The 27,538-nt window shown below is 30.5% G+C and overlaps 1 long non-coding RNA gene across 1 annotated transcript in view; it reads right to left on the bottom strand.

Annotated features, from left to right (window-relative positions):
* LOC139488464 (uncharacterized) overlaps window positions 1–27,538 on the bottom strand; it is a 147,337-nt gene that overhangs the window by 22,666 nt on the left and 97,133 nt on the right. The window contains exons 11-15 of the long non-coding RNA XR_011656006.1: window positions 16,257–16,383; window positions 13,221–13,475; window positions 12,907–12,993; window positions 7,420–7,651; window positions 2,250–2,289 (exon numbers count right to left, since the gene is read on the bottom strand). This is a non-coding gene — a long non-coding RNA (uncharacterized lncRNA). The remainder of the gene's footprint in view (window positions 1–2,249; window positions 2,290–7,419; window positions 7,652–12,906; window positions 12,994–13,220; window positions 13,476–16,256; window positions 16,384–27,538) is intronic.

Raw genomic sequence — 27,538 nt, 5'->3', positions numbered from 1 at the left:
TCGTTATAATGAAAAAAAAACAAAATCTATATAGATAAAATAGCTTGAACAGATTAAGATATTTTGCTTTTAGTTCATATGAATAATAGTGAGATGTGTAAACGATCAGGTTTGTGAACGTAACTGTAACATTTCTGCAATGAAGATCATGAGGGTCTAGAGAGAAAAGGGGGGGGGTTAATTTCTGTATCAATTATTTTTTAGATCAGTTTTTTTCTATTCTTTATTTTTTGCGCATTATTCTCTATTTATGATATCTAAGGACCCCAATTTTCACTACTCTTTATTTTGTGGCCTATTTTACTCCATTTTCTTTTTTTTCATCATTACATGTAAATCTCTGTTTGCTCACCATTGCCTATTTTGTAATCCTAATTTCTCATTTTTAATGACTAAACGGGAGAAAAAAGTTTGCAGAAAGGAAAGAAAATATTTTGTGATACGTAAAAACCCTACCTGTCTTTCGCATGTATGACCCCCCATGTATGTTAGAAAAGGAAAATTCACAAAAAAAAATTTAAAAAAAAATTTGACAATTCAGATTTTAATCTTCTCCGATGTTCAATGATCACAAATAGATTAACGCATCGGTTTCAAAGGCTCCGTAGTGTCTTTATTGATGAACACAACCACAGAAAGACAAATTATATGAACTAAAGAAGATGAGGAATATTCGCATATAAGACAGACACCATACGACAAAAACAGAGGAAGACACTTAGAGGTCAACAAACGACCTTCAACAATAAATAGATAACTGTATACGATGTTACATAAACCCGAATGTAGAACAATGGTAAGGTAATTTTTTCCCGTTTTTACTACTTCGAAGGTTTTAGTTCTTTAAAGGACTGAAACAAACCTATAAATTCATTACCACCGAATTGACCTATGTAAAAATGTTTTAGGGCCTAATTAGCCAGCAGAATTGTTTTTCCTGGTGGTTCATTTGTTTCTTTTTTCAGTTATGACATTCTTTTCTTTCCAGGAACTGATTTTGCTAAGCATATTCGGATTCCGTTTAGAGTATTTTTTTACAAAATTAAACCAAAGTGGCTTCTCATAGATGTAATATTTCCCGTTGTTCCGCTTTTTATAAAATAAATTTTAAAGGAGAACAAAAATGAAAAGAAATACTCCGTAAGAATGGTCAATTGGAAATCCAACATCAAAAAGAGGAGAATTTATGATCAGAATGGAAACATTATTCTGGTGGTCGTAGATTTTGGTTTTACAAATTGAAATAAATATTAGGGCGTGTAAGCAGGGAGGCGATCACTTGTAACATTGCATTCAGTTAGACTTCATGGGTAAAAGTTCATTTCCTTACAGAGAATACGTCGTTAAATATCTGTAGGAATTGCTGAAAATATCAATGAGTTCTGCGTAATGCCTCTATCCAAAACGATACTATAGTAAAGGAAAATAAATATACGTTTAAAAGGGTATATAAGTTATCAAAATATGAACGTTAAAGATCTTAAGTTTAAAATTATGACCTGTCATCCATGAAAGAATATATACATTATATATATAGGAAGTTATGAACTCTTCACCCTGCTCGTGTAAACAAGCCATTTAAAGGCTTATAATATATAATAGTCATTTATTTATTTCCTTTCTGGTTTCCGAAAATCGGACGATGAGTTACAAGAAATACGTCATACGGCTCGTTTGATTGGAGTTTTGTTTACGTAAATGTTCAAACATTATAGGATGTTTACATGGAAATGGGTATTGAGTTTGGCTGAGTGTATAAAAGTTATAAGACCATCTGCTCACATCATTTCTAAGTACTGGTAACAAGATGGATTTTCAAGATGGTTCCATCGGTAGTTACCGTAGCAATGAATTTTTTAAACACGTGAAGAACAAAAATAAATGATAAAACATTCTTATATTTAAAGATGTGTGTGTGTGGTTTTTTTTTTTTTTTTTTTTTTTGGTTTGCTCATGCAAAGAATTTGCGCCATGAATAATTTGCTGGTCATTTCTCATAAATGTTTTCTTTTGTTCTTTTCATTGAATTCTCTTCTTTCTTTCATTTTCCGAGTACTAAGTTTTTCGCCTTAAACAAAACTTATAGTTTCAATTTCACAAAATCCATATTATGTCGTTTTCATTAAACAGAAATTGTAGCTTGATTTTTTGAAAATTTGATATCAGATCTTTTGTTTCAAGAAAATTGCATTAAAAATATGTCTTGTAAAATTGAATGCGACTAGTGTTTCATTTTTGTTGTTGCTTACCTCAGCACTCCATAATAGTAGTATCACTTTTGTAATAACTCTGAAAGGAAACAATTTTAAAACATAATGTGGCAAATATTGATATTAAACTTTTGATTTTTTTTAATTAGGTGAGGGGGGGGGGGGGGGGGGGGCTTATTAAGCCCTATATCAAAATTCCTTTTTTTTTCTTGTCTTGTCTTGCTTGTTTGCCAAACTGTTAAAAAACTAATCAAAGATGAAACAATGAGATAGTATCAACAATTATTCAAACGAATAGCTATGTCATTGCGTTTTCTTTTTTAAAAGAGAACCGTTATGTGTATATCTAAATTATTTTTGAAAATATCAATAAGATGTGCCATGTTTTGGCAACCCCTTTTTATTTTTATACGAATTAAACACTTTCGACCGATTTACTGATTTTTGTTATGGGTTCCCGACAATTTACAAACATCATACTATACTTTTTTTTAATGTAATATACATTTTGTAAGCAAGCTTTTTAAAAAGGCTATTAGAAATAACAATTCCCTTAATTGAGATTTCAAACACTTTTTATTTTTAACAAAAAATCACGTTTTGTTTAAATATTTTACTATTCATATATACTTGGTGTTTTTCTTAACACCACAAGATTTGAATATTCGTTTTCTCTAATTATGTTGTAGAAGATGCGATAATTATTCAGGTGTACAATTCGTATACTATAAATGTTTGAAGGTCAGTGAAAAAGAAGACCTTGGATTAGGTATACTCAAAACAAAAGTACAAAGAGTAGAAAAGAGATAAGAGCTGCAAGGTCGTCGATATTTGAATATATATTTTTGAGGATTTAAGGAAGTTAAATTGAAAGAAACAGAGTAATCCTTACGACAATTTTTATCTAATCTTTTAACGATAAATCTACGTTGGTGTTGATCAGAAACCTGAAGTCTTGCCCTTGAAATAGACTTAGTATATTGACCCAAGATATTTAAAAACTGAACAGACGTTTTCGGGAATTAAATTTTGTATCAGATATTCATTGATGAGTTGATCTATTTATATTGATATTGAAACTACATTGTTTATAGAAGAAGAAGAAAATGCTTTATTTCCATAAAATGGACTCACAAGGAGCATAATATAATATCATTGTAATATTATTCTTTAACAAATATAATAAACAATACAGTATACATAGTTACAAACACAAATAAGAAACAACAGTTTTCACACACCTCTAGAAAGTAACAAAAAAGAATACTGTGAGTAGGCTAAATATATCTAGCTGAACTACAAGAGGCAACAAGGGACGGTGCTATATGGCAATTGGGGGGGGGGAGGGGGGAGTGCATATTAAATGTGTATCGGGACATTAATGATATGGTAAGATATGGTAAGAAGTTGCACCTAACTGGTATGTCATCCTCGTGCCTGGTGTTGAGGAGTCAGTACTATTTAAAGTGACACAACTGCAAGAGGCACCAAGGGACAATGCTAATTGACATGCCAAACAAAGTGCACAAATTACGAAAAAGATAAAATATTACCAGTTTAATAAAAAATATCACAAACAAAAAAGGTAATCAAAGTTATTAGTCTGATCTAATTTTCATTTCTTCTCAATCCAAAAGTATCGAATTGCATTGTTTAACACGCATGTTTTGTCTTCCAAGTGTTTTTATTTTTCTTATTTTTCGGTTTCATTTTATTGATGTTTCATGGACGTATGTTTCACATCTCCTTTCATCTACATTTCTATTTTTCATGTGATAAATTTAAGTTCGTTTACCTTAACAAGTTTTACAAATTTATTTTGTTTATCAGAATCTTTTAGTCTTGACCTTGAAATAAACTTTATTGACCTAAGATATTTTAAAAATCATATACGTTTTCGGGAATTATCATTTGTATCTGCTATGATAAATTGATACTTAATGTTGAAATGACATTATAAAAGTAGAGGTCGAAGTTACCATTCTGATCTAATTTTCATTTCTTTTAAATTAAAAATTATCGAATTGTTCATTTTTTGAAAGAAAAGAATGATTCTTCTGACCAATTTCTGGTTTAAGAAATTAAAATAAATTCTACTTTGTTAGCACATGTTAGGAAAAAATAAAATAAAACAGAAAAATACCGAGCTCCAAGGAATATTCATTTCAGAAAAAACTCTTATCAAATGGCCAACACATTAAACAAATGGAAAACAAATGTCAAAGGACTTTCTGCATTATTAGCAAAGTTTCCATGTAAGTCTGAGGTTCTATGGATTGTAATTTCAACTTTAAATGTCTTCCAGAAGATCGTGTTGCGACTCGTGAAAAAAAATATATTACAGCGACCCTGAATCATTGTGAAACCCTAACCTTTTTATTTTAGGTGAAATACTTCAAAACCATATTTTTTTTATTTTCTTTTCGTGTGTTAAAAAGTAAAGTTACCCTTCCCATAAGCTTTTTACTTTTTCACTTTTATAGTATCATTCATTAAACCGTAGTGTGTGTAGTTAAATTTCAACAAAAAAGGCAAACAATTGTACATCTGTAAATGTTTGCAATGCTCCTTATGCGAAAAATGATAGGTGTCGCTAAAAAGAAAAACGCAGATAAATTTTTTATAGATTTTTTTATATGCTGCATTTCTTGAAATTGCAATAGTTTTAATCACGCATTTGTAAACATTGGTAAATAATCGCAATGATAAATACACGCAATAATTTCTGTATTTATAGTGGTACAATGGATAGGTTCAGATAAATTCATATTTTACTGGTTGCATTTTTATTTTTCAATTTTCGCCACAATTTGGATTCATTGTTTAACATTTTGATTTACACATTTATAAAAAATTTAAACAATTTTTAAGTTGTTAGTTAGAAATAAGCAGATTTCTAGCAATCCTAATTTTATCCGGCACCATATAAGCACATTTTTCAAAAACAAGTACACGTGTTCAAATTTCCTATAAAAACACAACTAAAAATATTAAATCCTTTTCCGTAAACTGATATGTTACATTTTATTCGATATACCATTAGTACACGTGTCCGTCTATTTTAAATTTAACCCCTATTTCCAAGTAAAGCTCCGACATGAGAACGACCTAAATAAAGAAATAAAAGAATCTAGTGTTTGAAAGTATTACAGCAGATAAAATGACAATGAAAACTATTTTTACTTGTAAAACTTTGCGCCAAAAATATATCCTTTTACACTTGTCGGCTAATTGAGTTAGACAACTGGCAAAACTGAGACAATAGATCAAAAGAAAAAAAACATGTAAACATTGGTATTGATATTGATATTTATTTCATTTGTATGTTGCTCATTTTAAGTTCTCAGAGGAATTTTTATTCGGTGAATTTCTCATTCAAATGACACGACATCGGAAACCATAAAACAACAAACTAATTTTTAGAGCGATGTATGTAAGCAACTTTCGAATGCAAATTGTTGCGAAAAATAGTCTCTCATATCAGAAGAATAGTAGAAAATGACAAAGTCCGTCATAATGGTTAAAGTATAGAAATATATCCACAAAAAGTCTAACTTGATTATTACTTATGAACAGTTATAGAAACACGGGTGTCACCTGGGCTAAGGCTTTATTTCTATCTCTTTCCAATTACCCTTATTTTCAAGTGTTAGTCCAAATTTCAGACCTTCATCTCAGACCTACCTATTGGATTTATTCTTACTTTGTTTTCGGCCTGAAGTATTTGCCACTGGACGTTAAGCAAAAATCAATCAATTAATCAAGCACTGGTATGAAAACTAGATATCTGTCTGTCACTGTACTTAAAAATGACTTCTCAGCGTTGCATTCAAATTGTGAATAGTACATGCAATTGACATAGTGCAATCAAACTATAAAATGCAAGAAATTATAATAGTACAATAATAGTAAATGTGTTAATAAAATAATTTGATTCTCTAAATACAATTGCAGCTGTGAAGATTAAAAACTATAAATAAATATTAACAATATCAAAGACCAAATAATAATGACCAAATACAAAGAACTGCTGTTTTACTTTTTACTTTTTTTTAAATGGTACCAGGCACAGTTATGTCGTATTCTTCAAATTTCCTCATGAAGATCAAAACCTTTATAATGAAATTGAGAAGATTATTTTTTATACTGCACTCCTTTCTAATTTCAACAGGTAATGTAAATTTCATCGTGTTGCTTATTTCTGCGCCTGCATGATATGAGGTCTTTTTATAAAAGGGGGAAGTTTCCCAATAATTGAATCAAATGATAAAATTAACACATTAAACAACAATTGAAAATGTTTTTTTAGATTGCAGGATTCGGCCCGAAACGGGGGGAAAAAGCTCGACAGAGCCTCGCATTTCCCCATTTCTAAGCCTCATCCTTATATCGTTGATATGTCAAGTCAATGCACTATTATAAATTTGTACATGACGACATCGAAATCTTTTATTCATTTCTATGTCAGATAAGTATATCGATTACATAATGAAACAAATGGAAAATATAGAAGTGCTTTCCCGGTTCAAATAAAATGTACTGCGGTTTGACGCCTAAATATAACTACTAGTACATAACGAAGCACTTTTATTCTTAAACACATAGTGAAACCGTAATTGAAAGCAAATATTTATACAATTAATCTATTCAATTCAGATGGTTTTAATTTCACATTCTTGATATTTAAAAAAGAAAAAAAGGAATTATTTACTGTTTGACATTTGAATTAGTCGACTGCCCCCGCACTTAGACCTTATAGTGAATTAATTATTTTTTTTTAATTTGTTGTTTTACAATGTTATGTTTTGTATCGACCTTTAATATTATGGTAGTCATTTTTGTTTTATATTTTATGTTAGTACTTGAATCTAACAGAGTGTATGTTTTATGTTTTTGTCTTTGATTTGTTTTAATTACCATGCTGAATGTACAGCGCCTTGATTAATTTTTTTTTTATATAGGGCGCTCTATAAATTTTCATTATTATTATTATTATTATTAACTAAGTGCATAATAAGAGGTTATTTCTTAAATTTGCTACACAGCATAGAGTGATTTTTTTTTTTGTATTTTTTTTTTTTCATTTTCTTTTTTCATTATCATTTTAGGGGGGAATAATATGAATTTATACATTCACATATATAAGCAAAGTTTCAGTAAACGGTAAACTATTTAGAAAGAAAAAAATAAGCAACAGTAGTTTGTTTACCTTTGTTCAACTCTTATACTAGTATCTGGATTAGGAAGACTGATTAAGGTTACAAACAAAAACTGAGAGAAACGCACGAACTCCAAAAGGACTGATAACAGGTGCGTCAGTAACGTGTTACAGCAAGGATTTGTATAGTAAGACACAAATCCTTGGTAACAGTTATTTCCCCATTTCCATTCTCAATTTTATTTCTGCAATGCACACATCTCCCGCCATGCGAATCCACACTCTGTCAAAAAAGAACACAATCGATAAAATGATAGTTTATAATCAACTATCCAGGGGCCGTGTCAACGAAGCTGTCCTAGGACTAGGACATGTCTTAGGATAGTCTTAGGACACGTCTTAGTCCTAAGTCAGGTTAACGAAAGTCTCCTAAAATAAGATATGTCCTAAATTTGGTCCTAAAGTTAAGACATACAAATAGGTGTCTTAGGATAGTCCTAAAGGTTACAATGTCCTAAAACGTAATAAAAACAGCAAATATGGCATAAACTCAATACTAAAAATACTTATACAATATTAAACTATCAAACTGTTATAAGAATTAAATTAATAAACACACAATTTTTTTTTTCAATTTTTGTTAAAGATTCAATTGTATTACATTAAATTATTTCGTGCTGCCTTTTTTAAAGCCTAAAAAATACTATCAGTAAAGCAATATTTTTGCGACTTACCAAACAGTGCAATAAAAATTTAAATATGGGAAAAAAATTACTTTTTTTTTTAACTAATCCTCATTCGATACATTTAATGAAATCGAGTGGACCCAAGGACAAAACTAGTTTACCTTCTAAAATTGCAGCACGAATATCGCATTTAACAAAGTTTTGTGACTATTTCATTTTGTTTTCGTATTAAAATCATTTATATCTTCAATCATACTTTTAAATAACGTATTTATTAGTATTACGTTAAATCTTTAACTTTTATTTTGCGTTAATTGTTTTCCATATAAAATCTATGTCATAGAAATCTCTATATATTTTTTTCAATTAAATATATATGTGTTAGAATGGTCCTAGGACCATCGTAGTTAGGACTGTCCTAAGACAGCTTTGTTTTACATCCTAAGACATGTCTCAGACACGTCCTAAGACCATCCTAAATAATGTCCTAAGACCTATCTTAGGACATATCCTAGGATACTTTCATTGACACGGCCCCTGGTATCTTAATTCTAAGACTGAAAACATATCGCTTGTCAGTTGAGAAACAGCCATTTTATATCGGTCAAACAATTTTGGATGATATCGTTAAATTAGTTTCAGTCGTTCCCCTCAGAACTTTTTCGGATTAATTGTTTTGTAAGGAGGACACCCCTGCTTATGAAATTCGTATAGTGTGCTTATGCACGAGTGTAACGTATCAACTGAGATATGTAAACTTCATACGATTGGACAGTGAGTATTTATTCTTCTGATGAATCAGATACAAGCACTCACTGATATGTGGGTTATAGTTTTCTGCTATTTGGTCTGATTGTTGCCTCTTTGACATGTTCCAAGTTCCACGTTTCCATTTTCAATTTAAGTAAGATGTCCAAAGGGGAACAGTGTGGTGTACAGCCACCGACCTTATAATCATGTTTCGTTTTTATGTTGTTGTTTTTTTAGATTGTTAATGTTCAACTCGTGTTCGGGTTGGATAGTTGATAGATATAAGCAGATGAGGTATGAGTGCCAATGAGACAACTATCCATCCAATGCACAATTTATAAAAGTAAATCATTATTGGTCAAATTACGGTCTTCAACACGGAGCATTGGCTCACACGCACAGCAAGCTATAAAGGGCCTCAAAAATTACTAGTGTAAAACCATTCAAACGGGAAAACCAACGGTCTAATATATATAAAAAACTAGAAACGATAAACAAACGACAATAATGTTTGAAAGTTTCAAATTCCAAATTCCAAATTAAAGAATTTATCTGTAATATTATTTCCAATGGAACAACTATAACAGTATTGTTTTCATGACGGAATAAAGATTATAGAATGTTTGTTCCAACAGGAACAGTAAATGGCATTTATCATATCAGAGGCACAGCAAAGACTCAGCAAATATATGCCGTTTACACGAGCACTGCTTAAACGACATATATTTGCTGAGTCTTTGCTGTGTATCAATATGAAAAACCCTTCAAACTTAATTGGGTTCTTCTTATTTGGATAACAGCAGCATACGTTTTAGTCATCAGTTGGATAATTATAGATTATCGGTGATCATCTCAACGAGATTGATTTTCTCGCTTGAGCCGGGACGGCGAAAGCGAGAAAGGCAATCGAGTTGAGATGAACAATGATAATCTTTTTATCGCTATTTTACCTATGACAACGTTGTCAATTTCATGCCAATTTCGTTAGCAACGCCACGTGCATGCTTAGTTTCCAGCGATAATTTTCCATCTCAAGCGAGAAGCATGATATGAAAATTATCACAAAAAAAGATCAGAGGAAAAATGCACAAAATAGCGATAACAGTGGTTATTTGGCGTAGGTACAATTCTTATATTTTGATGAGATGAATCCTCTGTTTTCCGAATCCAAATCATTATGGGTTATTTTATTCATGTAATAAAAATGAAAATAACGTTACGCCTTTGGTAAAAGAAATAAAGGCAACAGTAGTATACTGCTGTTGAAAAGCAATATTATTTTAGAAAGTTGTTAACCAAACACAAAATATTGGTATACGTTTTTTAAAATGTTACCAAGGAATGCAAATTATATTCTGAAATGGTGAAATTAACATCTATATGAGACGCCATCTTGCATTATATATTTTATTTACTGTTTTTTTTTTAGAAGAAAAAAATAACGCATGTTTAAAAATTGGCCAAAAAAGTTTCTAACTTGATCATAAAAGTTGGGGTTACCCCTCTAATTATGAAATAACTGTATTTATGCTGGTATCGTGCTTTATATAACTCCTTTTATTTTCTTCAAATAGTAGTTATGTTAGATATAATCTTAATTTTTAATTTATAACTTTTGTCGATAGGTTCCTGTCTCATTGATGTATAATCATCATCTTATTCTATTCGTATTGTCGTCTCATACACAGCTGTAAGCGATATTTTTCGATCTATAGCCTTGACCGTACTAAAAATTTATATCTTTAATATCTTCAATTGTATACTACTTCTTTACTAAGAAAAAAACAGTTGTGGTTCAAAAAAAGGTTATGATTTGAATAGATTTGTTGTGACTCATTTCACATTGTAAATATATTAAAGGTAAACAAATAAGGGTTATACACAGACTTAAGTTTTAAGGGGTAAAAACTTGAGATATATTTTTACATACAAATAGAAGACAAACAAACAAGTCCTGTCATATTTGTAATAGCGTAAACAATATGTTTTTCAGAATTTTCATCGTAAAACACGTAAATGTCTTGATTAAAAATATTGTAATTTAAAAATGTTTACTAGTACAACAGAATCCAAATAACGTAGATTTTAGCAATTATAAGTCACCGTGTGTTTTTCAAAAATGAGCAAAACTCATACCATATATTCACTGATGTCCTAATATCTTAATTTGTGATTATTTGTGCACGGGGATCATTTGATTTCAAGACCATGTTAAAACAAAACAAAACAAACAAATTATAGATTCTAGAATGACATGTCGTTTTTGGTATGTAAACATAACTGTTCTCTAAGTAGGACATACATGTGTGCCCTACTTATAATGCATATATTTATATACATCGTTGACTTTGAAATTGATGGGTTTTAGCGTTTCTGATGAAGGTACATCCGGAATGCACTTCGAAAGCATCAACTTTGTAAAGAATTTTTTTTATTTTTATGTTTTGTTCGCGTTCTTGTTTGTGATATACTTTTATTTTAACTTCATTATATATGTTAAATATTCTTAAATAGGAACGATGAAATTTATGTTTTGGACGGTTTCTCAGTTTATGCAAAATGCGATCACTACCGCTGTTTTTATGGTGAAGAGTGAATCTGAAAAACAACACGGCGGATCTGGGATATTTGGTTTAGAGACGGGACCCAAGTATAGTGTAGCTGCCGGTCGGAGCAAAAGAAATATATAATTCAAAGGTTTTTATTCTAAAAAACGACATTTTTCCAATTTTCAGGATCACGCTACCCATCTTAGTACATAATTATACTTGTACACATTGACCTGCATGATAATAATAGTGTTTTATTAGAATCGTAGGTATTAGTTCATTTACATTCAGTGAAAAAACACCAATGACATATATTTATAATAGCTAGCAATGTTATAATAAGCACGTAACGTGCTTCGGTGTTTTATCATCAGAAACGCTCAAAGTTTATGGAAAACAACATACTCGCAATAACTGTTTGGGTTATTAAAGTATAAAAAAAATTCCACTATTCAATACACGTTCCTTTTATTGAGACAAGTACCTTAAGTATATTTGGTTTCCATTTCTAAGTACATGTAGCTGTTCTGATTTTATTCTACACTTATTTTGTAATATTAAACTTTAAAAAAATCCATATCATGTGCTACCATGTTCATATTTGCAACCATGAAATTTTTTTTATAAGAATTTGTTCATATTGGTAACCGCTACCGTGATAATTTTCATGCATAAGGATTAAATTTTGTTCAAATGTGATACTGTTCGAATCTTTAAAAGGATTTGTTTCTCTTTGCCACAGTGAGAATTTTTACAAGGTTGTGTTAATTTTTGATACCGTGAGAATATATATATGAATATGTTTATAGTTGCTACCGTGATAAGTATACTATAAGGATTTGCTCATTTCTAATTTGAAACTGCTACCATGCGCACAACCGCTATCGTGAGATCATATGTACTACCGTGACAATTTTTATAAAGATCCTTTCATATTTGCTACCGTTACCGATATCATTTTTATAATGATGTGATCATATTCGTGACCGTGAAAATTTTTATAAGGATTTTTTTCATATTTACTACCGTGGGATTTTTTCAAGGATGTTTTCATATTTGCCACCGTGATAATGTTTACAAGGATTTGTTCATATGTGCGACCGCTACCATGAGATTATATTTAAGGATGTGTTCATAATTGCTATCGTGGGAATTTTCTTAAGTTATGATTTGTTCATATTAGCTACATTCCGAATTGTCATAAGTAGGATTTTTCCAAATTAAATATGGATAGAATTTTTATAAGAACTAAAATTGAGAAAAGAAATGGGGAATGTGTCAAAGCGACAACAACCCGACCATTGAGTATACAACAGCCGAATTCCACCAATGAGTCTTCAATGTAGCAAGAAACTCCCGCACTAGTTCATATTTGCAACAATAGAGTTTTTATAAGGATATGATCATGTTTGCTACCGTGATACTTCATAAGGATGACCCTGTGTTCATATTTGTAACATGACCATTTTTAGGACTTGTTCATATTTGCTACCGTGTGATGTTTTTATAAGGATGCGTTCATATTTAAATTTGAGCAATTACACGAAACATACAACTTTTTCTCGTTGGAGGAAATTGTACCGGTTCTCTCTTCCGACTTCCGTCTATTTTCATCTGGGTTAAAGTATTCTGACATTGACCTACAAAACAAATGATATATCAATAGTAAAAGAAATGTTGTACCAAGGACATTTCTGAACATATACGTGTACTTTGAACTTAATTCGTAAAAACAAAAAAATACTATGTTTACCAATCTTAATAAAACTGTCATACTTATAACGTTTAAGATTATAATTTCATAATGAAATATTTTTTACACTAAACGAAAGATTGGCTGTATATATAATGCGTTTTCGGCACTTACACCAGCTCCCTTATTACTATCCTAGATCTCCCTCTGTATAGATACTTTTCTATTTTATATAAAGCTGTATGGTGATCTTTTGAGGTTTTGTTTTTCAGTTATTTGTTGCTGTTGTATACATTTTAAATATACAATTTTATGTATTCCTGTTAGCCATATCATTGCACTCTGACTTTTCTGAACATCAAGAACATATAACCTTCATCATCCTTCCAAAAATGGCTCCTCTCAAGAAAATGATTTTTTTTTGTGTGTCTAAAAATAAAAAAAATATCAATGGAAATTAATTTGGCAGCGAACGATAGAAGACGATAAAAATCCTATATATATTTGATTTTTTAAAAATTTAACAGAAGTATTTTAATAACATTAAATGGTACCAATGGAGCTACACCAGCTGCGCATTTCGACAATTGCTACCTCTTTAATGACGCTCTAGTCCAACATGTTTAAATACAAAGGTTGATGAACAGATATAACCGAAAAGTACCAAAAGTATATCTAAACCTGTACGATAGTACTTATAGTTCATCCACAAAAACATTTATATAATAAATAATTAAGAAAAGTGTGCATCTTGCAAGTTACAGTGTTCCGTTTATTGTGATATTGAAATAGTACCAAAAGTAAATAGCAATAACTAGATAAGAGTACATACAAGTTCCTCAATAAAAGTCTACACAAGAAACACATGCAAGTTACAGTGTTCCTTTTATCGTGATATTGAAATATTACCAAATGTATATAGCAATAACTAGATAAGAGTACACACAAGTTCCTCAATAAAAGTCTACACAAGAAACACATGCAAGTTACATTGTTCCTTTTATCGTGATATTGAAATAGTACAAAAAGTATATAGCAATAACTAGATAAGAGTACATACAAGTTCCTCAATAAAAGTCTACACAAGAAACACATGCAAGTTACAGTGTTCCCTTTATCGTGATATTGAAATAGTACTAAAAGTATATAGCAATAACTAGACAAGAGTACATACAAGTTCTTAGTAAAAGTCTACATGTGCGAAGAAATACGTGCAGAAATACGTGCAGGTTACCATTTACTGTTATATTAAAATACTTTAGAACCAAAAGTATAGCAATACCTGGAAAAGAGTACAGGTACAAAACTAAAAAGGATATATCAATTACATGTAGTTTATTTCTGTAAAAGGTTTATAAGAACAAAAAAAAAGTACTTTTAAAAGGGAATGTAAATAAACTCATCATACCAGATGCGTTTTGTTTTTTGATATTGCCATGTGATTATGGTCTTTCTGAATTGATTTTCCTCTAAGTTCAGTATTTTTGTGATTTTACTTTGTACCAGGATTGAAATTTTGTATTTGCACAAAACGCGTGTTGCGTCTACAATATTCTTATCAGTGACGATCGAATCAAACAAAGTAAAAAAAGCCAAATAAAATACGAAGTTGAAGAGCATTGAGGACCAAAAATTCCTAACTGTTTTGCTAAATACAAGCTAAGGTAATCTACTCCTGAGGTAGAAAAGCCTTAGTTATTAACAAAATCAAAGTTTCGTTAACAGTCAATATATAACTATGCTCATATCAATGATTAATCATGTCAACATAGTAGTGCTAACTTCTTGGCTTGTGATATCTCCGGGGACTAAAAATTCCACCAGCGGTGGCATCGACCAAGTGGTTGTAAATAAACTCATCATAGATACCAGGATCGACAAAATTTGTAAACTTTATTTTGTAAACAAAAGAAACCCTTGTTCCGATTCATAATCCCTTTCATTGTTAAAACGTGCACCTGTCCATATCTTAATAACTGTAATTGATAAAAACATGTCTATCAAACACATTTTAAAGGTGAAGATCATAAATCATTATCTTATTATTTTCACACGAATTCTGAGAAAAGAATGCAACAAGGTTTCAAACAAAGGTAATTGTACTATGAAATCTAAGTCCTATTAATCGTCGTGTTAATGAAAAATATACAACCTTATTCCTGTAACTTACTTTATATCATATGAAAATGACATTAACCGTAAATGATAAATTACCGTTGTATGTAATTTTATATTTTGAGTGACAAACTTAAATATTAATGAAAATCAATTCATATTTGATAATACAAATAGATTGATTGGTTGTTGGTGTTTACCACCACTTGAAACAAACTTAGTTGGATTTAAAGTGAAAGATAGAGCCGCAGTAGAATGAGCGAGCCACCGACTTTGGGTAAGAAAACTGGAATGTTGCACCTTGACACGAGCTCACATTCTCAGCGTTCATGGGCTAGTGGTCACTGCAGATGAACATATTTGCTCATTGTTAAAGGCTGTATGGTGACCTATAGCTGTAATTTCTGTGCCATTTGGTCTCTTGCGGAGAGTTGTCTCATTGGCAATCATGCCATATCTTCTTTTTATATAGATCACACGGCCACCAGGCCCCATGTTATTTAATAAAAAGAAATAACTTGTTTGTAGCATAGTTAAGTTGTGAATGAATTCATCAGTGACGACTAAAATAAAACCGACAAGAAGAATCACTGACAAGTACTCAAATCCTCACGTATTCATCATCGGAAGAACAAATGTTAAACAATTAAAACGAACAGAGATTAAAGAAGAATTTTTGTATCAGAATATAAACATCGGTACTTCGTAAAAGGTTTCATATAACAACACCTCAAATAATGGTAGAAACAGATCATACATTGTAAGGCTTGTAAAACTCCTAAAATATCCCCAATACTTTATATTTAAATTCGAACAGTAAGTGGTATTCCAAAAAGATTCATTACTGTTTTTTACAACATCAGTTTAACATAAAGTTGGCTGAATATTATGGATAGAACTAAACCAAGTTTATCACTTCTTTTGATTATGTCTCTATCAATTTTATTACCTTACTCGTGTGTTTTTCTTAATTTTGTTTGAAACAGTTGTTGTTTTCTTGTCCAGTGTGTTGGTAATTTGCGCATATCTTTTTGTTAAACACTTTCCTTTTTTGGTAATTCAAAATTGTATTATGACAAGTGGTTTTGTGCTTACTCAGAAACTCTTGATGATGCCACGTGGATTCCCAGAAAATAAATTCGAACAATGTAACAGGCTGTATGATGTAGGTGGGCTGTCTCGTTCATGTCTGGATGATTGCCCGCTGTCTCCATCTATTTGTCTGAATTATTGATTGAAATTATTTAATAAAGAGGAAAACCAATAATCGAGCAGTTCACACGTTTCAATAAAGGTATAAGACAGGTACATTCCTTGAAAAATTATGCAAATAGTTTCATGGTATCTTTACCAGGAAAAATATATACCGTCAATAACATATTGTATCTTATCGCACATATACAATATTATAATGTTGAATATGAAACAATATGTCACATGTAATCATTTCTGTTATTTACCAAGAAGCATTTAATGGTTATAAATATAGGATTTGCGTAGACACATTTTAAATCGATGCATAACTAGGATTTTCTGATATGCAATGACAAATAACTCTCTCTCTCTCTCTCTCTCTCTCTCTCTCTCTCTCTCTCTCTCTCTCTCTCAGTATTTTGTTTTTTTTACTTTTTCTCTCCATCACAATGCTTCTCGTACATCAACATAGGGAGAAAGGAGTAGGTCCAGTAAGACCCCTTTTTGGCCCCAAAATATAGCCGTTTTACAAAATTGTTAAAATTTAATGTTTTAGTTATTTATTGGACAGAAGAATGCTTCTGCTACATACATATGGGCTGTTTTTGACAATACAATGCACATATATCGAGTACTAGCACCATAAAGTCATGCTAAATTACTGAAATCTTCACAATTCTAGCATTTTAGTTAAATTTAAGACGGTTTTCGTGTAAAACGAAAGTGGCCGCATTCGTGTTCATCCTTAATATTGAAATGTAAGTTGTATTTTATTATAATACATAACATATATAAAGGTTGAGGATGAACACGAATGCGGCCACTTTCATTTTTGACAAAAACCATCTGAAAAGTGACATTTTCCGGCATATTTGACAGATTTTTCATATTTTAGCTTCAATCAGATCGTTGTTAATAACTAAATCAGGTAAAATCTTTCACATAACCTGATTGATTCAAATTAAATAGACACTTCAGTGTTTAAAAAGTGGTCAAAATCTTTCGTCAGATGAACCTAATATTTGAGGCCAAAATCGGTCCTTGCCGGACCTACTCCTTTCATTTTGAATTTCGAAAGCATGATGTTTGCCATTAACAAACATAATTTGTTATTTGTGACAACCCAAAACCATCTCAACTACAGATGCAGTTTTATAATGTCGTTTGATGACTTTAAAATGTCGTAAACAATTTTGGTGATCAAGCCCCACTGGTACACAGAATAGGAAATCCTGATATGTCACAAAATGTGATTTGAAATACTTTAATTGCACATGCAATATTCAACAGGATGGTAATATATAACTGTTTTTACTAAAATACACGTGTCATGACCGATATCGTACTTTTTCCAGGAACTACAACTTGACCTTTCAATGTTGTACAGAAAAAATAAATCGAAGAAGTCATTGTATTACTCGATACTAATACCTAATACATGTTCAATACTAATACCTAATACATGTTCAATACTAATTATAGTAGTTACACGAAGATGTTTTTAAATTGTAATTTGGTACGAGTTCTCCAATTTTGTATAAACATAAGGAGATATAGTACGTATTTGATAACCAATCTTTCTAACAACTACATTGGATAGTCCAAAAAGTAATATAACAAAAATAACATACTCCAAGGACAATTCAAATCGGAAAGTCACTCACAACAAATGAATGGAAAAAAAAACTGTCGTATTCCTAACTTTGTGCAATTTGCATGTGTATAGATATTAAAATTATAGCTCTAAAGCTACCATTGATTTATATTCACCTTCTGATCAAGTACAAAAATGGACGTGTCTCGTATACCCCCAATTTTTTATTTTTTATTATTTTTATTTATGATATTCGTCCCAACAACATATATTAAAATTTTTATATTGAGTAGATGCAAGCGCGTATAAAAAATGACAGGATTTCCAGACCTTTTTTCATGTAAAATCAACCTAAACTTTTTAATAATTAAATATAGATAAACTTATTTAGATTAAGATTTCATACTTCTGATACAGAGAACTTAGCAAAACTAATAATTTGGGATAGCACATGGACACTACGACGTAGTTCCAGATAACAGTAAACTTGAAATTCAAAGAACTTTATTTCGAAAAAGTGTTCTTACAAGTGAATGTTAAATAACTTGAAGTAAAACCGCATGATTTGAACAAGGATTTGCTATGACAAATACTTTACTTTAAGTATAGTAAAAAGTTATTAATTATTCAGTAGTACAATTGACAACTTTCTGTATTTAGCTGCAAAGACAAAAGTTCAAAACAGTCTTGTTCCATAAAGAGGGTCAGTTTTTTTTTATTACCAATACACTATTTTACCTGGTACCTTTGATAATTATTTACTTGTGAATTGTGTAGACTTAAACATTGAACATTTAACAAAATTAAAGCTGATTATGAATTCTTCATTTCATTTTTTTCCAGACCATTCGCTAATTCGATTTTACAATGCACAAGTGAAAATCAAATAGTAAATGTAGTCTTTTGGGTTGAGATAACGAAAACACAAAATGTTAATAAACACTATGTTTTTATGTTGTTACTTTGTTTTAAACTTCCAATTGTACATTTGAGGCCTCGGGTGTCCAGCGGTCTAAGTAGTCGCACTAGCCTGTAAACCCTGTGGTTGTGTTCGAATCCGGCACGTGATAGAAGCGTTCGATTCAAATCTTAATTGACTAGGAGTGTACATAAACTCATCATAGATACCAGGATTGAAATTTCATATTTGCGTCAGATGCAAAAAATGTTAAAAAAGCAAAAAAAAGTTGAAAAGCACAGAGGACCAAAAATTCCTAAAAGTTTTGCCAAATACAGCTAAAGTAATCTATTCTGGAGGTAGAAGAGCCTTAGAATTTTAAAATTTCTAAGTTTTGTAAACAGTTAATTTATGATTATGATCATATCAATGATTATTCATGTCAACACAGAAGTGCGAAATACTGGGCTGGTACCCTTGGGAAATAAAAAAAATCACGTTTTCCTACCAGAGGTCGGTGGTTCTTTCGGGACAATCCGTACTTCTCCACTATCAAAAGTGGCGCTAAACATCAATTGATCAATTAATCGACCAACTTGACATCTTTTTTTCCCTTCAATTTCAGAAAACGGTTAATCCAAACTTCAATGAACGATTGTAATTATGAAATTTGACAAGGTTGTGAGCCCAAATATTACTCAAATAAAAGAATATCCCCTCCACACACATATACAAAAATAACTAATAACATCGTTAGTGTTTATGGTGTACTTATTTATTCACACGTTTAATTTTGAAGTAAATATTCAAAAATATAGTGAAGGTTAAATTTTAACATTGAAAGCAACAGAAATTCACTATTCTCGTGTTAAATCATAAACGTATAACACTTAAAGAGAATACCAAGAAAACTGATTTGCACATTCAACGTAAAGAAATGTATGATTACTAAGAAAATTATAGGACTAATAGATCAATCTTATGAAACTAGATGTTTCTGAAGTAGAATTTCAAATGCAGGCACTGTTCTTTGAACAACGTAACATAACCTCTTATAAGGCGATCATGATTTCCAAGGACACGAAGTCGGTTTACAATGTTTTTGAATCGCAATAAAACTACAGGCAATGGGTTCTTCGTTAGCACATACAACTCTTTCATTTGAATGACTCCGGCTAGTATTAGACTGTATAGATGTATAATGAAAATAAACTCATAGATCGAAAACAAACTGACAACGCCATGGCTAAAATAAAAAGACAAACAGACAAATAATAGTATAGAAGACACAACATAGAAAGCTAAGAAAAAAGATTAAGTAACACAAACCGTACCCAAAATTTGGGGTGAAATAACTTTTCGTTTGATCTATAATAGTTCTTTGGTGTGAAAAATACAAAATATATATGGATAAACATTGGCAAAAAAATTCAAATGTGCCCATAGTTTTCAATTTGTTTTGGTTATATTTCATATTGCGATATATGCGTTCAACATAGTCACCTAATTAGGAACTATTTAGTGATAGAGCAGCATCTTTATTGCGGAAAGTAAAGTTTATATGTTTACTTCTTTTGTTAAAATATCTTTTTGATCGAACTATTTAGTGATAGAGCAGCATCTTTATTGCGGAAAGTAAAGTTTATATGTTTACTTCTTTTGTTAATTTTTTTTTGTGATCGATTTGAGCCATTTCAATTGATATTTTAAAGTGTGTCTTCTAACGTAATAATGTTGTGCTGCTGTTTCGGGTAAGGGTGAGGTTTGGTGCATGTTTAAAACCGCTGCATTTGTTTGCATCTGTCCTAAGTCAGGAACCTGTCGTTCAGTGATTGCCGTTAGGATGTTGATCATACGTGTTTCTTGTTTCTCGTTTTCATATACATTAGACCGTTGATTTACCTACTTGAATAGTTAAACACTAGTATTTTTTTGGGCCCTTTATAGATTGCTGTTGCGAAGTTTCAAAATATTTGCACAATCAACAAACCGAATTTAATATCTGGTTAATTTAATCAATTAAACCATCAATTTAAATGATTAAAAATGTTGTGTAATCTCACGTCATAACGTGCGACATATCTCGTATCAAAATTTGTTTTATATCACGTCACAGCATGCGATATACCTTGTATCAAAGATTTAAATCTAAGTGGATTTTCAATAGATACAAAATCATCTTACGTCATCTAATACAAAATAAACTCCGAAGTTTGATTTCCTTATATACTGTTAATTCAAATATGACAACAACAATGCGTGTTTTGAAGTGGTTATGTGAAATTTTTCTAGGAAAAGGATCGTAAAAAAAAACATTGAATCAGAGACACGCCTCAATTATCATAAATTGCTTTGAAGTCATTGATAATATGATTCTGATCAGTAAATAATATACACCTCATGTTTCATCATAAATCACATAAAACCGTATTTATGTTGTATCATATTGCATAAACTTATTTGAAATTTTAAATGCCTTTCTTTTTTTTTATGATTAGGTTTAAACATATTTATTTATAGTGGATTGGGAAACAAGTTTTGCAACTTATATTAATCCCTTTCCACTTTGCGGGTGCGAGTGCTGCCTTGTAGCGGCATTAGCCTGCTCTTTTTCGAAATCTTCAAGGGTGTCTTTAACGTGCAAGAGATATGTCTCTCTCTTAACACGGGTCAGCCATTTATCGTCCCCTTCCGACGGACTATCATCGTTTCCTCAAGACCATACTCGCAAATGGTGTCAAGGGAGAGCCGAAAATTCAGTCCCTGAAATGTTCATCCCATACGGGAATCGAACCAGGAACCTTTGTGTTAGTAGTCCGATGCACTAACAACTATACAAGTTTTTTATGATTAGATATTGATATAAATATGTGATTGTTGCTGCAGGTACATGATTTTTCCACGTACACGTTAAATCCTGGTTTGTACGAAAATTAACAAGTTCTGGGTCGAAGATAGTGGAATTTTTCCTGCCCGAGGGTATCGCTTGCCCAGTAGTCAGTTCTTCTGTGTTGACATTAATGATCTTTGATATTGTCATATTACAATCATAAATTAAATTATAAATAAAACTGTGATTTTTTTCGAACAACTCAGTGTTTTCAATCCCAGGGGTAAATTACTGTAGCGGTATTTCACAAAACCATTCAGAATTTTAGAAACTTTTTTATTCGAGCGTCACTAATTAATAATAAACGAAATGTCGGATGTACAAAATATAGGCCAACTGATGATCAGATAATCCTAAAATTCCAAAAACTTTTATGAAAAGTGAAACTTCAAGTCAAAGCTAAATAATTTGAAATATATCCGTTAAACTTATATTAGAAGGTCATTACTAGGAAAAGTATGTATCTTTTAGTATAGTAAGTAAACTTATAATAACCCGGTGGTCCAATTGACAACTTTCTATACTGAGAAACGAAGTCAAAAGTTAAAAAAGTGTATTATTCTATAAAGACCTATATGGAGGGTAGTATTTTATAAACTACACAATGTTTATTGTAAATGGTAGGCTTTAAGATACTGAACATTTTACATAGATATGAATTTAATTATATCTTGTAAATATCTTAAGATATTTTTAGTGTATTTTTCTTACTAAAGATTATTATTTTCAGGGTCCTCTTTTGAAGTAAAACCATAAAAAACTAGTTTATTTGTCAGGCAATTAAAAAATTCAGCATTTCGGCTTATGTTGCTTAAGTTAATAACTAATACTAGCATTGAGTGCATTTGGAGTATCAAATAATTACTGATTTTATCCAACTAAATCTATAATGAATTGTAAAGTTATTAATTTTAAAAAGTCTAGTTTTATCAGCTTTACTTTGGCTTTATATTGGAAGTTTAAAAATGCATTTATCTTTATTGTTTCTTTGTTTTAAACTGACAATTTCCAATATGACATCGTATGCAGTACTGTATTTATTCTTTAATTTCTGAATATGACATAGGCAAACTTAATTAAACTGTCGTAATTATTAGTGCACATGTATCAATGATAACCCAAACAACTTGAAATAAAATACACACACACAAACACGTACACAAACAAGGAAAACAGCTGTAATTAACGAGTTTTATTCATACATTTTATTTTGAAATAGGTATACGAAATATTGAAGGCTTCCTTTTAATATTGAAATGAATCTCATGTTAAACCATTAAAACGTGTACTATAAAAAAAAAATACCAAGAAAACTTATTCGCGCATCAAACATGAATAAGTAAATGACTACAAAGAAAATATAATGACTAGTTAGAAAAATCTTATGAAACTTGATGTTACTGAAGTAGTATTTCAAATACAGTCACAGTCCTCTAGACAACATACCATGACCCTTTGTATATTAACTTTGCATATATAAGATGGTGAGGAATTTCAATTCGTTTACAATGTTCTTGCAATAAACGTTACAAGTTCTTTCATAGCACAAACTCATTCATTTAAATGCTTTATAAAACTAAAATGTACTTATGCAATTAAATTTTCTTATACTATAATGATTAAAGTTGGTATTATAAATGATGATATTTCTTATAAACAAAATGGATCTATAACTCTTCATACTTTCGTAATATTTCACGTTGTAAGACAAGATAAAAAACAAAATAACAAGCAATCTAATAAACCGATTGCACAATCGTCCGCACTAGTTATATGAAATATTACACACGTTTACCCAATTATTCAAAATGATTGAAAGAACATTGGTGATGATATTCAACATTGAGTCATATTTGATTTTATTTATTTAAATGAAAAATCATAAACTTAGACATCGTTGAATTCATTATCTTATTATAGATATTGGATTGAACAACAATGTCAATAACATTAAAAAAAAAAGAGGAATGAAAGATACCAAATGGATATTCAAACTCATAGATCAAATATAATCTGACAAAAGTAAACTACAAAGGAAAAAGACAAACAGACAATCAATAGTACACAAAACACAACATAGAAATATAAAAATTAAGCAAGACGAATCCCACCCAAAACTAACCAACGCCGTAACAAACATGCAATACAACGTATTGTACTTATAATGACGTCTCGAAAAAAAATCATACCATTTTTTCTCTTGAATCGGGCATCGTATTGTAAATCGCATGCCATTTTCATTCTCAATTTTATAATCGTATCATTTGAACAGAACGCTGTACAATTGACATTGACGACGGTATTAGACGCAGTTTTTTTTTAGACTGTAGGGTGACTTTGTCTGAACGCGCAAACAATTTTATTATAAATATGCGTGGAATTGATCAGCTTCATTTAATAGGGAATAAAAAGAGCTTACAGGTATTCAGTATACAAACGCTTAATGATTAATCCGAATCTCAGAAACTATAATACAAGAGAACAACCCATGGTCGTCTAATATTATTTTATTATATCAAAATTTCGAAATATCTACACCATCTTTGAACAAAATCTTATATCCGGTGTAACTTGTCAATAACATCATCAATTTAAGTGTTATCGGTTGTCATATGATTCTTGCGACAGATCTCGTATCAATATTTAGATGTAAGTGGGTTTTCTATAGAAACTTATAAATCTTACGTCATCTGATATAATCGAAATTAAGCCAACATTAATTTCCTTATATTTTGTTAATTCAAATATGTATATAGGGATAAATCAACACCGCGTGTTTTGAATTGGTTATGTGAACCCTTTTCTAGGATTTTTTTCTATATTTTAATCAGAGACATGCCTGGTTCATCATAATTGCATTGAAAAGTCATTGCTTATAATTGACTTTAGATTACATGCTTCTGATCCGTAACATAAATTTACACAAATGTTTTAATCATATAAGCACATTTATGAATGTAGAAAAAAAACACCTTATTGAATGATAGATGATTAGATGTAACTATTGGTATACATATGTGTTTTTTTACCTACAGATAAAATTATCTAACATCATCACGATGATTTAGAAGCACCGGGTTGATGTCACTGATGGTGGAGGTTTCCTCTCCGACGAATTACAATCCCAGTAGTCATCACTTCTGTTTTGACATTAATTATTATGGATATGGTAATAATTATGATTTAAATATTTCTTAAATCGAGATTTTTTCAAAAGTCTAATGTTTTTTTTTCTAGACGAGACTAGATTGACCTAGCAGTATTTGACAAAAACCTTTCGGAACTTGGGTATCCTAAATTGTTTTTCAACTTCGTAAATTATTTAGACTTTTTGAACTTTTCACGATGAAAAATATGAAAAAGATATGCCACTAATATTATCGTTTTAGCTGATGGGATTATATATTAAATATAGATTTATCATTATTTCATTCAACGTGTATTTGTGGAACATCACACAATGATATACACTTTCTATATTTTTGAATATTATTTTCCAAACCAATTTCTTTTTTTAGGTGTTATGTCAATATTACAACGACTGACATTGTCAACCACCGCTACATCATTCTACATAAATTTCTGACATAAATAAGGTAAGAGATTAGATTATTTCTTAAATTCTTATTTGTTTTTATGGCAGTGTTTCTATTTATAAATATGTCTAACTTTTGATTTTGATTTTGTTCGTTATATGAACATAACTATTATACCGAAGCCTATTGAAAGAATGCAACCTAACCAAACCAAGACAGATTTATAAACTTATCTGTTGAAAGTGCTCATGTGTTGTTGTATACACGGACTATATGATTTTTATGAACGACGCAATATTTATTTCATTGCAGTATTATAAAGCTGAAAGATAGTCCAAATTCTTCTGATGATTGTGTCACATTTTTCTAGTCGGGACCGTTTATAGCGTTCTTTACGGTATGGATTATTATTTATTGTGAAGGTCCATACGATGACCTGAAAATGCTTATATCTACGTCATTTGGACAGTTGTCTCATTGGCAATTATTACACTTCGCCTGATGTTTATAATGAATAAGAATGAGTACCCTATATTTTAAACATATTTCTATATGTTTCAGGTTAACTTTGGGTCAGCAATATAATACGAGATAATCAAACAATTTAAATATTGGATAATATAATAATATCTCTATACAAAACATGATTGTTGTGAAATTCTTTTCTATTCTAATCAAAAAGATTAGACATAGTTCGGAGTCAAGATTATTCATTTTCGACTTATAATAATTATCAAATTTCCAAACCACAGAGTGTTTTTATAGTTTTAAATTTCCTTTTGTCTGTTTGAAACTGATTCGTTATTTACCGTTATTGTTATCAGTAACATTATGTTAATTGATTACCCCAAAATAGCTATTTAGTAAATCGACCAAGTGACAACCAACATCCTTGACCAAGTTTTACACAAGTGCTTTAATAGTGCAAAATATTTGTTCAAACATTAAAAACTCAAGTATTTTAGTACATAATTATTTACAAATTGATGTGATCATCTACGTTAACATATTCCGTCACCGAAGAAATAAAATACAGAAAATAATGAATAATAGACAATACAAATAGCGAATTGAGAATTTTTTTGTAAAATTTGATGAAAAAACTAAAGACGACAAAAATTTAAGACCTTCAACTATGAGCAAACACATACCGTCGAGTAAACCCCGGTTTGACACAAGATGAGGAACTGAATACACTAAATAGAACTATCCAAGGATTGAAAATTAAGGTGATTTTATGTCATTATTATTCACCTTTGTCCTTAAAAGGACAAGATATCCAATATCGACATCAACAGCAGAGAATTCAACTTTGGCAAACGCACAGAACTTACAGTGAGGTGTGTTTTTTGTTGTTGTTGTCATTTTGACCATGCGATGAAGAATAGCATTAAAAAAAAAAAAATTCACAGAAATGAAAATTTATTACAGAAAGATCCAGCATTTTCGTCGTCTTTTGCTAATTTCTACATAAGAAAATGTCTGTACCAACATTTTTTTCTCATCTTTATAAAAGTTTACATTATATTTACTTTGTTGTAAACATTTTTTCCAACTAAGGTAAATGAGGGATAAAAACAGAATAATAAAACAATGAAATTACCCATAGTACTTAGATTCTGAAAGTGGTATTTTCATATTGCCGTTTAATAAAAGAAAACTTTACTCAATTGTTTTGATTTTTAAAATTGATATAACTTAAGAATAGATTATCTGACATTGTTTATCATCTTGATTACGTGGTAGATGGATCTTTTATTTGTCTCTGTAAATCATTTACCTTTCCTGCTTAGTCCATTTTTTATGATATATTTTTGACGTGGCTCGGTACTTATGCATCCCGCCAATGTGTTTAACTATGGTCATGTGTTTTATTCTTGTCTTCCATTTTTTCTTATGTGTTTTGCCTATATACCATATTTTTTTTCTTTGTTGACATTTTTGTTTGTTTTTATATTAGTTAAGATCATAACAGAAAATCATAGACGGCTGTTCTCCTATTTTTTACACTTTTACTTCTTATTTCTGTCTGTTTTGTTAAACCAATGTTGTCAATATGTAATGTTATTAGACTTTCAGACAAATGAAACGATTATCTATCTATAAAACCAGGTTTAATTAGCTATAGAACAAGGTTCAATCCTCAATTTCTACATAAGAAAATGTCTGTACCAAGTCAAAATATATCAGTTGTTTTTCATTTGTAGATGTGTTTGAGCTTTTGATATTGCCATTTGATAACAGACTTTCTGATTTAAAATTTTC

The sequence above is a fragment of the Mytilus edulis genome, chromosome 9, assembly GCF_963676685.1.
Source record: "Mytilus edulis chromosome 9, xbMytEdul2.2, whole genome shotgun sequence".
Lineage (NCBI taxonomy): Eukaryota > Metazoa > Mollusca > Bivalvia > Mytilida > Mytilidae > Mytilus > Mytilus edulis.
The sequence above is the reverse complement of the archived record's forward strand: the minus strand, read 5'-3'. Positions and strand labels throughout refer to the sequence as shown.